This window comes from Trachypithecus francoisi, unplaced genomic scaffold (assembly GCF_009764315.1).
Source record: "Trachypithecus francoisi isolate TF-2019V2 unplaced genomic scaffold, Tfra_2.0 Lachesis_group0, whole genome shotgun sequence".
Lineage (NCBI taxonomy): Eukaryota > Metazoa > Chordata > Mammalia > Primates > Cercopithecidae > Trachypithecus > Trachypithecus francoisi.
Window position 1 is genome coordinate 140,200,601 of NW_022681453.1, and position 10,580 is coordinate 140,211,180.

A 10,580-nucleotide genomic window follows, 5' to 3' on the forward strand; every position below is an offset into this window, starting at 1 on the left:
GTCCCGAATGCCGGCCGCCTGCGGAAGCCTCACGGGCCGGAAAGGGATGGGGGTGAGGGGTTTCGGCTGCTGGTGAGGTGGGGTTCCCGGACCCACACGGGTCCGACTGCTTGTTCTCGCCGTTCAGTAACGAGATGCAGACAGACTGGGAAAGAACGGAGTTTATTTCTGCAACAGGTTACAGGGAGAAGGTCGGAGTAACTCACCAGACCAACTCAAAATTATTAATACAAGTTTTTCTAGTGCTTAAATACATTCAGTGCACTTACAAGTCGAAAGCCAAAGTGTTTCACTCAATCTAATCTTTAACCGTAATAGGGTCAGATGTCTAGACAATTGCTTCAGAACCTTGGAAATAATCTAAAGTGGGTCCCGGTAAAAGCTGTGCAAGAACAACTCCATTATTTTAATTAAACTCTAGGGGCTGAGAAAGCCCAGGCGGGATCTTAATGGACTTGTCTTTACATTCTAGCCTTTCTGCTAAGGCACCAGTTCCTCCAATTCTTTAATGTTTAACTTATACATGCATCAGAATGACTGAGGCGTTGGTGAGAGCTGCTCTGGTTGCTAATGGAGATCTGGCCTGCCACTGTGGGAGCAGAGCTTGCCCTGGGGCGCCGGGTGCGCTGGGAAGACTGCGGGCTCTATCCATTCCGCTCCCAGGGAGGTTGTCGGTCAGGACCCGTGTGCTGTCAGATCCCCCGTGGGATCCTTCCTGGAGCTTACATTATAATAGGAGGCAGCCAGTACTTGCAAGCACCGGGTCGCGGGAACTACGACCTCACCCAGGCCCGGCCACCCTTCTCTCAGGAAGGAGGTGTCGGAAGCCCCGCGTGATAGCGAGCTTCCGGGGACAGGGCTTCTAATGTGTTTGTCAAGTAAATAATGAGTGACAGTCCAGCGAATTGTGGGTCAACGAAAAAAGTCGAACTCTTGGATGTTGGAAGAGATTTATTCAGAACCAAATATGAGTGACCATGGCCCCTGAGACAGCCCTCAGGAGGTCCTGAGAACATGTGCCCAAGGTGGTCCAGGCACACTTGATTTTATACATTTTAGAGAGGCATGAGACATCAAATACATTTAAGAAATACATTGGTTTGGCCCAGAAACGGGGGACAACTCAAAGGCGAGAGGGGAGCGGGCTTCCAGGCTATAGGTAAATTTAAACATTTTCTGGTTGATAATTGGTTGAGTTTGTCTAAATACCTGGGATCAATAGAAAGGAAATGTTCAGGTTAAGATAAAAGATTGTGGAGACCAAGGTTGTTTTGAAGTCTTATAGAGACTGCTTTTAGAGACAGGCTGCCTTTAGACAGATACAGGCTGCCTTTAGAGACCATAGATGACAAACAAATATTTCATATTCAGATCTTTGAAAGGTGCTAGACTTTTAATCTCTTTAGGACTGGGGAGGCCTGGAAGAAAAGATCTAGCTATGTTCATAGAGATTCTTTACAGATGCGAATTTTCCCCCACAAAGGACAGATTTGCATGGCCATTTCAAGATAACGGCAAATAAACATGTTTTGGGGTAAAATATTTTTATTTTCTTCCTTGTCTCATAATGTTATGCCAGAGTCAAGTTGGAAAGTAAGTCACGATATATAGAGTTAAATAAAACCCATTCGATGAGAATTTATGACTTGTAGGGCATGACTCCCCAGACCCCTTAGATAGGAATTTGGGTAAGATAAAAAAATCAGAGCTTAGTCCTCAGACACAAAGCATCTACAACTGCACCGTGGGGAAATCTGGGACTAAGTTAGAGTCTCTTGATATAATCACAAAACAAGGCAGACTACCAAGTGCTCCGTCTTACAGATAGGAACTAAATGTCATGGGCTCAGGATTTTGAAAATCGTTCATCTTATAATTAAGATACATGTAAGAAACATTTCATGCTTTGGATGATTAAGAACTTCATACTTTGATTATATGGTAGCTTTCAGCTCCTTGAAGGCACATATTTTGTCTGGATGATCCTGGTATCTCCTTGAATGCTGCCTGTGTGCTCAATAGAAATTCAATAATGGTAAATGAAGAGAGATGTAAATGCTCCAAAAACTGGAGGGTTTAAAAGATAAGTAGGGATAGTCAGGAACTCGTTTAGGATGAACCCCACTGCCTTCGATATGAAGGTCAACCAGAAGTCGTTAGTCTCTTGATTCTGTAAACACAAAGGCTAATAGCAGCAGTGACCAAAGCATATTCATTCCTGAAGGGAATGTATATGCCTCAAAATAATGTCAGCTAACCTGTTGATTTCCAGAGAATAAGATTTACCGCCCCATCAGCGGAGAGCAACTAGTTGGCAACATACTGGACATGACCTTGTGCTTGATTTCTCAAAATGTCACTTTTTTCACTTGTAAAATGGGGGGTAACACTAATGATGGTTACAGAGGAAATATATGTAGTATGTTAGCCCCATGCTTGGCATGAAAAATGTTAGCTATTGCTTTAAAAATTCCTTGCTGTGTACTGTGCAAAAAGAGTCAGACCTTGCCCTCGAAGCTGAAAGGATAAGAACCTTTTAAACCAATTACTACTGAGGGCTCCCAATCCAGACCCCGAAAGAGGGTTCTTGGATCTCCTGCAAGAAAGAATTGTAGACGAACCCAGAGTACAGTGAAGGCAAGCTTATTAGCAAAGTAAAGGAATAAAAGAATGTCTACTCTATAGGCAGAGTAGCCCCAAGGGCTGCTGGTTGCCTGTTTTTATGGTGATTTCTTGATTGTATGCTAAACAAAGAGTGGATTATTCATGCCTCTCCTTTTTAGACCATATAGGGTAACTTCCCGATGTTGCCATGGCATCTGTAAAATGTCATGGTGCTGGTGGGAGTGTAGCAGTGAGGATGACCATAGGTCATTCTCGTAGCCATCTTGGTTTTGGTGGGTTTTAGCCCGCTTCTTTACTGCAACCTGTTTTATCAGCAAGGTCTCTATGACCTGTATCTTGCGCCAATCTCCCATCTCATCCTGTGACTTAGAATGCCTAACCTTCTATCTCATCCTGTGACTTAGAATGCATAACTCTCTGGGAATGCAGTCCAGTAGGTCTCAGCGTTATCTTACCTAGCCCCTATTCAAAATGGAGTTGCTCTGGTTCAAACATCTCTGACATGATGATTGGTATGAAGGTCTAATAACTAGTAAGTAATAGAGGTAGAGGACTGAAACTAGGAATTTTGATTCCACTATATTTTAAGAATATAGTGTTGTAGCAGGACAAGCCGCAGACAAAACCCCTCAGACACCAAGTTAAAGAAGGAAGGGGTTTATTTGGCCAGGAGCATCAGCAAGACTCCTGTCTCAAGAGCCAAGCTCCCCGAGTAAGTAATTCCTGTCCCTTTTAAGGGCTCACAACTCTAAGGGGGTCTGCGTGAGAGGGTCGTGATCGATTGAGCAAGCAGGGGGTGTGTGACTGGAGGCTGCATGCACTGGTAATCAGTTCCGAACAGAACAGGACAGGGATTTTCACAGTGCTTTTCCATACAATGTGTGGAATTTATAGATAACATAACTGGTTAGGTCAGGAGTCGATCTTTACTAGGCTGAGGGCATGGCGCCGGGCTGTCTGCCTGTGCATTTCATTTCTGCCTTTTAGTTTTTACTTCTTTCTTTGGAGGCAGAAATTGGGCATAAGACAATATGAGAGGTGGTGTCCTTCCTTAGTATCGCTCAACAGCAAGTGCTTTTTAAGACATAGAAAGGAAATACATTTTTATATATAAGCTGGACTCTTTATTTGTAATATTAAAAAAATAAGAATTTAGACAAATTATAGGATGACAGATCCACATAGATAATTTAAGGAAAGTTAGATGTGCACTCTATGGCTACAACTGCATGGAAGATGCACATTTGTCCCCCAAAATCTCTTTATTAAGACTACAGTTACACACTACTTGGCAGAATTGTCATTAGTCTGAGCCAGTTTGAAATGACGGTTGAATTTAGGAGAAAAAAGGCTCGTCTTTTGACAAAAGTGTACCAGCCCTGTCAGTTTAAGGGAGAAAATATAAACAGAGGCGGTATGGGGTGGAAAGGGATGATTCCTTTCTTTCCCATCATAAGCGTTGCAGCCAACACCCCTATAACAAAAGACTGGTTAACAAGAGAAAATTACTAGCCTGGGCAATGTGGCAAAACCCTGTCTCTACAGAAAATACAAAATTAGCTGGGTGCGATGGTGTGCCTCTGTAGTCCCAGCTACTTGGGAGGCTGAGGTGGGCAGATCACTTGAGCCTGGGAGGTCAAGGCTGCAGTAAGCCAAGATTGCGCCACTGCACTCAGCCTAGGCCACAGAGTGAGACCCTGTCTCAAAAAAGAAAAGACAAAAACAAAACAAAAACAAGAGAAAAACGTTATAAATGTACTGTATTTGATCAAGGTTTGTTTTGTTTGTTTGTTTGTTCTTGAGACAGAGTTTTGCTCTGTCACCAGGCTGGAGTGGAGTGGCATGATCTTGGCTTACTGCAACCCCCTCCGCCTTCTGGGTTCAAGCAATTCTCCTGCCTCAGCCTCCCAAGTACCTGGGACTACAGGCGTGTGCCACCATGCCTGGCTGATTTTTTGTATTTTAAGAGAGACAGGATTTCACCATGTTGGCCAGGATGCTCTTGATCTCCTGACTTCATGATCTGCCTTCCTCAGCCTCCCATTGATCAAGGTTTTACAAGATGCAGGAGCCTTCAGAGTGAAGACCCAAAGAAACAGATGACTCTCATCTGATTATATGCTTAGGTTTGATGAAACAGGAACAGTCATGTAGAAATGTGATTGGACAACAAAGGATATGACCTAATGGTAACAGAAAACCTAGCAAGACCTGTCTGTTCAGATTCTTGAACTTTCTTTCTATTGTAGCATTTCTCCTTTCATGATACAGTACAGGATCCTTTCTGGAATGGAGGTCTTATGAGCTACTATTGAACAAGGTAGGTGAGAGAATTTCTCTACGGCCAATTCTTAGACAAAAAGTTGGGGAAGCGGTCAGGCGCAGTGGCTCACACCTGTAATCCCAGCACTTTGGGAGGCTGAGGCGGGTGGTTCACGAGGTCAGGAGTTCGAGACCAGCCTGACCAACATGGTGAAATTCTGTCTCTACTAAAAATACAAAAATTAGCCAGGCATGGTGGCGTGCACCTGTAATCTCAGCTGCTCAGGACGCTGAGGCAGGAGAATCGCGTGAACCTGGGAGGTGGAGGTTGCAGTGAGCCAAGATCGTGTCGTCCAGCCTGGGCGACAAAGCTAGACTCCATCTCAAAAAAAAAAGTTGGGGAAGCTTAGAAGTTCTGGTTTCTGTAATCAGCCTTGGGGAAGAGGAATTCTATTTTCTTTTTTTTTTTTTTTTTTTTTTTTTTTTGAGACGGAGTCTCGCTCTGTCGCCCGGGCTGGAGTACAGTGGCCGGATCTCAGCTCACTGCAAGCTCCGCCTCATGGGTTTACGCCATTCTCCTGCCTCAGCCTCCCGAGTAGCTGGGACTACAGGCGCCCACCACTTCGCCTGGCTAGTTTTTTGTTTTTTTTTTTTTTTTTTTTTTTTTAGTAGAGACGGGGTTTCACCGTGTTAGCCAGGATGGTCTCGATCTCCTGACCTCGTGATCCACCCGTCTCGGCCTCCCAAAGTGCTGGGATTACAGGCTTGAGCCACTGCGCCCGGCCAGGAATTCTATTTTCTATGACTTGCTTCAGGAGAGAATGAGGGGCTGAGAGATAGACAGGAGGGTAAGACAGGTTGGGTAGAAACTTTACTTCTGAGGCTGCTTCTGAGGCCTTCACTTTGGGGTATCATTTTCTGAGCCCCAACAGCAGGAAAGAATAAGTAATAGGAAATTAGAAAACAGTATTGACATAGATATTTCCTGAATTCTAAACTGATCCATCATTTAAAAAATAACATTTTATTGGAATTAGTTGCAGAATATTTTTCAGTCTATTGGTAATGCAATTGGAATGATGAGTTAGGAATCAACTCACCATTTCAAACAAATTAACGTTTTGTTGAACTTGTTTAAAAAGACTGGGTGTATTGATAAAGCGATGTGGGATATGATAAGGTGTCTCTTCAAATAATCTGATCAATCTTTTATTCTTTAATTCATAGTACCCCTCCCCCCATTCTTCTCCTTTTTCTCCTTTTTTCCTCTTTGCCTTTGTTAAATGCCCAGGCACGTCACAATACCAAGTGTTATCAATACAACTTACATTCCTTTCCTTATTTAAAAAAAAGACTAACTTTCTAACTCATTACAAACACCCCTTCCCCTTTCCCTTCACTTTTTCTTTTACATGCCCACCCTATCTAAAAAAAATCAAATGTCTAGCCAACCAAAATTAGTTTAAATTGTACAACCCGACCCTGGCCAATAAAAAAAGAATAAGAAGGCAAGACTTGCGTCAAAAATAAAGGCCCTCATGCCCCTTTGTTCAAGTGTGCTCTCATGGCAACTGGCCTAAGAGACACCCCTCTGTGCAAAAGTAAAATTGCTTCATTAAAAATCCTTTGTTGAGTGTTCAATTTCCTTAAAATTGTGAACGTTATTCCTAACACTGACTTCATTTTTTTTTTTTTTTTGAGACAGAGTCTTGCTCTGTTGCCCAGGCTGGAATGTAATGGTGCAACCTTGGCTCACTGCAGCCTCCACCTCCCAGGCTCAAGCGATTCTCATGTGAATAGTCAGGATTACAGGCATCTGCCACCACATCTGGCTAACTTTTGTATCTTTAGTAGAGATGAGGTTTCACCATGTTGGCCACACTGGTCTTGAACTCCTGACCTCAAGTGATCTGCCCACCTCAGCCTAGCAAAGTGCCGGGATTACAGGTGTGAGCCGTCAGGCCAGGCTCTCATTTCTTCATTATTTTGAAACAAGGCACATGCATTTTCTGTAGGGAAAAAGAAAGATCAGACTGTTGCTGTGTCTATGTAGAAAAGGAAGATATAAGAAACTCCATTTTGATCTGTACTAAGAAAAATTGTTTTGCCTTGAGATGCTGCTGTTAATCTGTAACTTTAGCCCCAACCCTGTGCTCACAGAAACATGTGCTGTATGGAATCAAGGTTTAAGGGATCTAGGGCTGTGCAGGATGTGCCTTGTTAACAATTTGTTCACAGGTAATATGCTTGGTAAAAGTCATCGCCATTCTCCATTCTCGATTAACCAGGGGCACAATGAACTGCGGAAAGCCACAGGAACCTCTGCCCAAGAAAGCCTGGGTATTGTTCAAGGTTTTCCCCCACTGAGACAGCCTGAGATATGACCTCATGGTAAGGGAAAGACCCGACCGTCTGCACAGCCCAACACCTATAAAGGGTCTGTGCTGAGTAGGATTAGTAAAAGAGGAAGGCCTCCATCTCCTGCATGTCCCTGGGAACGGAATGTCTCAGTGTAAAAGCCGATCGTACATTCGTTCTATTCTGAGATAGGAGAAAACCGCCCAGTGGCTGGAGGCGAGATATGTGGTGGCAATGCTGCTCTGTTACTCTTTGCTACACTGAGATGTTTGGGTAGAGAGAAGCATAAATCTGGCCTAAATGCACATCCGGGCACAGTACCTTCCCTTGAACTTATTTGTGACACAGGTTCCTTTGCTCACATGTTTTCCTGCTGACTTCCTCATTATCACCCTGTTCTCCTGCCGCATTCCCCTTGCCGAGATAGTGAAAATAGTAATCAATACTGAGGGAACTCAGAGACCGGGGCCGGTGTGAGTCCTCCGTATGCTGAGCGCCAGTCCCCTGGGCCCACTGTTCTTTCTCTATACTTTGTCTCTGTGTCTTATTTATTTTCTTAGTCTCTTGTTCCACCTGACGAGAAATACCCACAGGTGTGGAGGGGCTGGCCCCCTTCAATTTTCTTTCCCTCAGGGTTGTATAGTGCATAATGGCCCTTGTTTGGCTAAGAGTATTGTAGTGGGACTGCATTTGTTGTGCCAAGCCCTTGTTGAAACTAATGGGGTGGATACAGTTTATTTCCTAGATAGTTATACCTTCTAATATTGCTTTATGAGAGAGACAGAGTATAAATGTTTAGGAAAGGTTTGAAACAATGCATTCTAAATTTTTTTCTAAAGATCGAGTCTCAGTGTTAGATACTAAAGGGGCCTTAAAGCTCATCTAGTCCATTTCCTTTCTTTTAATGAAAATACAGTTTTTGAGAATGTAAATGGATGTTTTAGATGACACACTTACAGGCAGAATCTGAATAACTGTGCCTTCCTGAGAAGTAGCCCAGTGCTCTGTTTGCTTGGTTACCTGTCCAGGTCATGGAATCAGACCTCTTAGTATTCTATGCAACTTAAAACTGAAAACCTTTAATAAAAGTGGTTGGGCAAGTTTCGGCATTTTTTTTTTTTTTTTTGAGATGGAGTCTGACTCTGTTGCTCAGGCTAGAGTGCAGTGGCGTAATCTCAGCTGACTTTAACCTCTGCCTCCCAGGCTCAAGTGATCCTCTTGCCTCAGCCTCCTGAGTAGCTGGGACTACAGGCATGTGCCACAACATCTGGCTAATTTTTTTGTATTTTTAGTAGAGATGGGGTTTCACCTTTTTGGCCAAGCTGGTCTCAAACTTCTGACCTCAAGTGATCCACATGCCTCGGCCTCCCAAAGTGCTGGGATTACAGGCATAAGCCACTATGCCCGGCCTTCAGCCTTCTTTTGGTTCTAATCATATATGTGGTAAAGTGCCTTATTTAGACAGTTATGTAATGTGAACAATGCTATTAATGTTATTGAATTTGATTAAAATAAAGCTCCATAATTTATTTTATTTTATTTAGCATTAGGGCCTTTGGGACAAAATATGAATAATGAAAGCAAGATAATTTGCAAATAAGAATTAGTCCAAGAGCTATAGTATGGCCTTGTTTTGGGTTTGATTTTGATCTCTTTTTAAATAAGTATGTTACAGTATCTAATATTAGCTTAAAATCTTGGTTCAGTTTGCCCCACATCATCTATTCTAAAAATATATGTATTAGCCTGTTCTCGCAATGCTAGAAAGAACTACCTGAGACTGGGTAATTTATCAAGAAAAGAGGTTTAATTGACTCACAGTTCTGCAAGTTGTATAGGAAGCATGGCTAGGGAGGCCTTAGGAAACTTAACAATCATGGTGGAAGATGAAGGGGAAGCAAACCTGTCTTACATGCTGGGATCAGGAGAAAGCAAGTGAAGGAGGAGTGCTACACACTTTTAAACAACCAGGTCTTGTGAGAACTCATTATAAGAGAACAGCAAGGAGGAACTCCACCCTCATGATCTAATCACCTCCCACCAGGCCCCTCCTCCAACACTGAGAATGACAATTTGACTTGAGATTTGGGTGGGACACAGACCCAAACCGTATCATACAAATTCAAGAATTTGTAATTTGGTACAATATGCCTTTATTATTTTCTGCACCATGTACATACTTCACTGTTTCACAGCATAAAGACTGATAACTGCCATATTTATTAGGAAATTGTATTTTGTTTTTCAAGCTCTGTTGAGGAATAGATGGAATTTGTTCCATAGTGAACTGTTTTCAAGTTTTCGCAATATCATTAATGACCCCAGTCTCATTCTGGGAAACTTAAATTCTCCTTGTAAATTCTAAGAAGTTCACACTTCACCCAAGCTTAATGTAATAATGAGAGACAACAACATATGTTTATACCAAGGTATTTGAGTTTCCTATTTGTGGGAGAAATTCTCTCTTTCTGATTAGTATGCAGAAACTAAAATCTTGGTGAATGATGGTGATAAATATCTGAAACATAATCAGACGATTTGGTCGATTTTTTGTGAAGATTATTCTGCTACACTTTATACCATGTCGTGTTACAAGAAAATGATAGTGACACACTTACATCTTTCATAATACAGACATTATAATTGGTAACAAATATGCAACATATATTATTCCATTCTTCGTACTGTGTGTCATTTTGAAGTATAATTGATGCAGAAGACTTAATGCATTGTTTTGGTTTTCAGGTATTAAACCAACCCACCTGTAATTTATAGAAAGAAAGGCAGCACAAAAAGTAGCTGCCAGCTTTGCTATTTTCCCCTCTTCAGAGAGCCTCTGTGACTTTTCATGCTGCAAGTAGCTGTCTACACATGATCGTATCTTCCATAGGAGAAACAGGCTTGTAAATTCAGATGTCTGTTTACGCTGAGGCCCAACTAAAAGCTGCATTACCTTGTTCTTGATATCCTTTTTAAAAAGTACCGTGTGATCTTTGTTAAACTTTGTTTAAAACAAAGGTTAAACCTTTTGAGAAAATTGATAATGATTACCAGTGTTTTTATACCAGATTTGGGAGTCACCATCAGCAGTTATTGAATACACACATTGTGCGAAGTGCCTGTACTAGATTCTGAAGTTAAAGACTCAGTCCCTGCCCTGAAATAATTTATAATCTATTATAAGTATGTATAATATACTTTATTTATATTTAAATATAAATATTTAAATTTAAGGCAGAAGGAACAAGTATATATAAATAACAAAGACAGTTTATAAGTACTTGGAATGAAATTTCAGGTAGATACTACAGTAAATGGAGCAGTTTCAAAGGCTT